This window comes from Condylura cristata, unplaced genomic scaffold (genome assembly GCF_000260355.1).
Source record: "Condylura cristata isolate star-nosed mole 26May11 unplaced genomic scaffold, ConCri1.0 scaffold00001, whole genome shotgun sequence".
Lineage (NCBI taxonomy): Eukaryota > Metazoa > Chordata > Mammalia > Eulipotyphla > Talpidae > Condylura > Condylura cristata.
In genome coordinates, this window is record NW_004567102.1 from 65,640,945 (window position 1) to 65,646,944 (window position 6,000).

Below are 6,000 nucleotides of genomic sequence, written 5' to 3' on the forward strand. Positions count from 1 at the left end.
AAAAGAAAAAATTTCCACCATTGATCTACCCTGCTGTCTGAAATCATCAGTATATGTCATTAAGCAGTTAGTCTGGTCTTCAGTGAATACATGTAGGGCTAGACTCTGCTGTTTTTAAAATGTCTTACAAAATATATTGAATCTGAAACCTTACCAAAATAGAAATTTTAGGAATATTAGCCATTATTACAACTCTGAAAATTAATGTTAAGCAAATTCAAGTAACCAACAGAGCCTTGTCTATACAGAATTAGAGTCAGGTTTCAAATCCACTACAAAATATTACCGACAGACTTTGAAAGAAAATAAACTATCTCTTAGATGATGAAAAGAGTTTAATTGTGAAGGTGCAGGTAAATTATGTCCTAGAATACAGATAGAAATTGCAATGTGATTAAAAGCTTTGAATGCAAAGTATTTATAAAAATCATGAAAATATGAGCTTCTTCACAGTATGGCAAGCAGTGGAATGTCATTCCAAGATTGTAAAGGACACATTGATTTTTTTTTCTTTAATGATACTCAAGGATTGCTAATTTACCCAATTATCTGTTAAATCTATAAGAATGCACAGTACTCATTAGGATTCAAAATAAATTCACTCAAAATAAAACATCAAAATAGTTTCTAGGCTTACTACATATGACACCTGGGACCCCGGTTTACTGAATCCCAGAACAAAATTAAACTTATCAATTAATATAATACATCATAGTTCAAATTAAGTGAAAATACTAACTACTACTTGTTCATCCTTATAGCTATATCAGAACCAGGGAAGGTCACTATAGATAGATATTTTCTCATTTTTTCTTACAATACACTTAAGATTATTCTTGGGAGGATTATTCCTCCTTTTGCCTTTGATGGTGAAATTAAATAACTTGCTTAAGTCATAAATAATTTAGGGTCCGACCTAAGAGTGAAGCTCCAGTTTGCATTCATAAGCAGTGGGCAGAATGTTTTACGATATCCTCACATAGACTGAAAATATAGAAATGGCTGAACAAGAGTAAACATATATCTGTGTCCCCCATGATATGCATGAGCTTTGTCTCTGACCCTGTCATGTTCAAAGTCTTTATCAGTGATTTGAATATGATCTATTGAATATTCAGATGACTTAAAGTTGGAAGTATTTCCTAATGTGTTGGTTGTCGTCATAATCGATAAAAATGTAACAGGTGACTTGAATCTTGCTCTCTATTATTCTGATATTTAAGAGAAAGAAGAGGAAATGCCACATAATTAAAGTTCCTATGAAATAATTTTCACTTGACTGCAGATTCACCTGTATAAGATCCAGATCAAGATCAAGGAAGGATGGATGTTCAATAATTTTTGCACATCATAGGCAGGGACTTACATACCATCTTTAGAGAAATTTTGAGCAACCAGAATTATTCAATGTTTAGCTTACAAAAGTTGTTTAGCTTGAAAAATATTTAAGAAGTAATAGTATTCTTTAGATATTTGAACACTTTCTTAAGGAAGTGGGAATTGGATTTTATATGTATAGCTTTCAAAAAAATTGTAACACTGACTAAAAATTAGAGTGATTTTCATTCAACACCAGGGAAAATTTCATAGTTTAGAGTTTGTATAAGCTTGTACACATATACAATGCCTATGTATACACATATACTATGCATATTAAATATATTACAAAATAGAAAGTGCTGCCTTATAAAAATTGATGCATTTGGTAATGTATCATGGAAAATACAGGAGCATCCCTATAAGGAAAGAAGGTTAGGTTAGTTAAGTTTTTGCCTTAGATCTAAGATAATATAATATTAATGTGCATACATTTGCTTTAATAGAAATGATGTATTCTACCAGCTTTAAAAATGTAATTATCATATATTTCAATCTATCTCTGAACATGTATTATATAGTACTGATCACTCTTGAGATACAATTCAATTTCTCTTAGGCATCTAAAATATAAATATTTTTCCTAAAGATAAATTTCTATACACAAAAAATATGTCCACTTTTGCAGAGCAAATAGGAAAGTCACAGGCAAGGTCTATGTCAGAAAGTTTCAAAAATAGCATCATGATTTATGTGTTGTATTTGTGGAGTTATCCAGGACATTTGATTCATTTAATCGAGTTCAGTATGTCAACAAATCTGCAAAAGATTGACTGTCCAGAGAAAGTTAAAAATATTCTTTCTTGTGAAAAAAAATACAGAAGGATTTAAGAAAAAGAAAAGCAAATAATATTTTTAAGCTCTATTTTTAGTAATGCTAAACAATATCACTAAACATTTTCATTAGTTATTGTATGTACTTATTGTTAATTTAAAGCAAATTTCTGATAATTATTACTCAAGATTCCATGCATTTGGGAGGCAACATTTGTTTCTTTAACTATATAGCATTTTCTTAAAACCATTTCCATTTAACATTATTCATCTTTTCACATATTGCTAAATGATTTGAAACTGGAGTTCAAGATATTTTTTATCTTGGAACAGTTCTTTTCCCATGCTACTGTTAGTGTGGATTGGCTACTTGTTGCTAACATTTGGTAGTTACTTTGGATGCATAGATATGAGAGGATTTGGACATTTAAATCATATCAAAATACATCAAATCAGTTTGCCTTCTCAGCTACTTTTCTGTAAAGCCACAGACTTGAAACTTGTTCTTTTTCATCCTAGTAAGTCAGACTAGTTATAGCTTTACTACCTGGAATGTGTATTCATTCAAGCAATTATTCAAAATAGTGAATGCCTACCATGTGTAGGTCACTGTATTGAGCTAGAAGGAGCATTTAGCTTAGACTTAGTATAGCAGAGAATGTTTATCAAAGAAATGATATTTAAAATGGGAGCTGAAATGATTTGTTAGTCAGGCAAAAGAAGAAAAAAACTTTCTAGAGAAAATGTTTTTTATGCATATGAATGCATATGAAAAGTCCCAAAGGTGAGAGACAGCAACACAAAATTTTATATCTGCCTGCAGCACAGTGTAAGAGGCTGAAAGGCCTCTGAAATGAGGCTGAACGGTTCAGCAGAATCCAGATTATAACAATCTTACCATTGCTAGAGTTTGAAATTCATCCTGAGGACAATGGAGAACTATAGTAGGCTTATAAACAAAAGAATGGTATGGTTTGGCAAGTGAGGTAGAATCAGCGCTCTGATTGCAGTGTGGGAATAAAATTACTGGAGTACGGATCTTTACTAAAGTGTGTCTTAATAAACCAGCTATAAGATGACAGTGGCTAAATAAACATAGTAACAAGAAGGAAGAAAAGAAACAAAGTGCAGCAGATCATGGAACATGGTGATCAATTAGGTATCTGGAATGACAAGAAATCACTCAATAGACAACCTGGGTAATCATGTGAATGAAAGTGATCCCAAGTAAAATAGGAAATACATTAGTATTTGTGGGTTTAAAGAGATATGTGCTTAATTTTAATTTTTTGAAAAATTACACATTTTTATTGATATAGCATTAGTTTACAATATCTTAAATGTTTTGGAGGTATAAGTTCATATCTATATGCGTGTGTATGTTACCACAACATACCCACGGCGAAAGGACCAGTGCAATTTTTGACATTTCAAATTTAAGCTGTTTCGATGTTATGCAATAAGGACTTTCCAAGAATCAGTTGGAAATGTAAATGTGAAACTCATAAGATGTATCTTTGATATAAAATTTAAAGTTTTTGATACATCTATGTTAAGTTATAATACTAAATAATATTACTAAGGTAGAATGTGTAGGGGGAAAAGAGCCACATTTTAAGTCAAAGACACACAAAAAAAATCTTTAAAAAATGAAATAAAGTCAAGGACACTAATCCTATTAAGCAAAAATGGAAAGAAGATTCCATGAAGGAGGATACAAAAGGAAAGCTGTAGGACTATGGTGAAAGACTATTGGTGCTTTGGTGGCTGATGCGATGATAACTTTAATCTGAAGAGTTGTGAACCTATACCCCCAAACTATACCCCCAAATCATAAACAATATTGTTACCCTCAATTAAAAATATACAACAAAACAAAGAATAATCATGGTTGGCTATAGGAGAAAACCCAACAGACTGTAATATTTACACATATACTTGCAATATATTAAAAATATTATATAGATAGATAAAAAAAATTACCAGAAATATCATTTAGTGCAGAAAACTCTTGTGTCATAAGGACTTAGAGTCTGTAAATTTTGATTTGTCAGCAAGGATCTTGTGAATAAATCTAGAATTATGTTTGGAGACAGAAACACACTTAAGAGGTAAATGGGAGGTGAGAAAATACAGACCAGGAATATTAACAATGGTTTGATAAAGTTTAGCAAATATGGAATGAAACAGTCAACAAATCTGGGACTCCAGAGATATTTTTAAGGTAGGAAAGACTTCACCACCCTTAGATGTTGCTGGGAGTAAATGAGCAATGACAGCGAATAAGCAGATGCTGGAGAAAGCAGAGAAGCAGGCAGGCAAGGGAACCAGAGTTTAGGAAGAGAATATCTTCAGACAATGGATTAAATATCAAATAAAAGTTAAAGGAATGGAAAATAATGCAGGGAAGAAAGTGAGTCGTTGGCAGGAAATGTAGGGTTGTTCATATTCGTGAAGCCTGCAGCAGCACCGCGGCTCCTGCTGAGTTGATGAGGAAATACATACATCTACTTTATCACTGGCTTTTCCATTTGTTTCTCAACCTTTCTGTTGCTTGTAAGAAGTCATCCTTCTAACCAATCCTAATCCTGACTTAAAACATCAAGCTAAAATCTCCAGTTCTACATTCCCTCTATTTCCTGCTTTTCCTCAACTCACAAAGTCAAGGTTCATGTTCCCTCCCACTAAGCAACAGTCAATACTGCTTTTTAAAAAAGATTTGCTTATTAATGCATACAAGAACAGGGATACAGGCCACAGGTGCAGGGGATCAGAAGGTTCACTAGAGACAGAGTGGGGAGCAGAACAGGCAGATCGAATGAAATACACTGTTGAGGGGAGCACATGGCAGGACAGGAGAGGTCTGCTGCGCCATGTGGGTCAGCTCCCCGACCAGGAATCGAACTCTTGCTGCAGTGGCTACAGACAGCTTCATAGTGCTGCTACTTAACCCCTTGTGCTGCCAGGGAGGCCTAATATTGTATTTTTAATGCAACCTTTCTAATTTGCCAACTTCTTAAATTTTCAAAAAGTAGGAATAAATTCTCAAAGGCTATGATGTTATTTTATGTTTAGTCCCTCACTTGATTCCTCTCAGTCCATCTCAGTGCCCAGCATGTAGCTCTGCCTAAGTTCTCAAGTCCTTACTGCATGAATGATTACTCTGTATTAGATTTAATTCTACTTTATGAGAATTTTAATTTTCAAACTTTTTATACACTATTCTGAAACTGTTCTCATTTCCTTGTGGAAATGTAGTCAAGCTTATTACCCAAGTGTTTCTTATTATGCTTGCATGAAAAGATAATATTAGTTTCAGGTTGGATCCTCTCTATCTACAAAGAACAATCAATATTTGTCAAGTATTAAATGAATAACACTTTTATGCGGTAATGAGGCTGACTTCATTTAAGTCTTTGTTGCTGCTACCTTTTAAACATTTATGCTTTCCACCTTGCTTGTTTCAGAAATTCCATTGGTGGGCATGCACTTAAGTCTCAATTTAGTACTTTTCTAGCCCCTTATGTAGAGAAAAAATATATATGACCAGGTGACATAATACACTTAAGAGTTTTCTAGAAGTTTATGCAGAGCTTGATGAAAGGAAAAACAATAGAAATTCTTATTGACAGTATAGCCACGAAAGCACAGTGTTAGTTTCTCAAAAGAAAGACATTCTTTAAAAATATACCAGTTCCGGTCCTCCCTGGTGGCGCAGCGGTTTAAAGCACAGCACTGAGAAGATAATGCCACTTCCGCATGAGTTCGATTCCCGCCTGGCCCAGAGGTGACCACATGGCTTGGCAGACCTCTCCTGGCCTGCCCGCTGCTCCCCTCAGCAGTGTACTT

The 6,000-nt window shown here is 33.8% G+C and overlaps 1 protein-coding gene across 2 annotated transcripts in view; it reads left to right on the forward strand.

Moving 5' to 3' along the window:
- Positions 1 to 6,000, forward strand: part of LAMA2 (laminin, alpha 2) — a 489,259-nt gene that overhangs the window by 343,690 nt on the left and 139,569 nt on the right. The gene's annotated exons all lie outside the window — the stretch shown is intronic.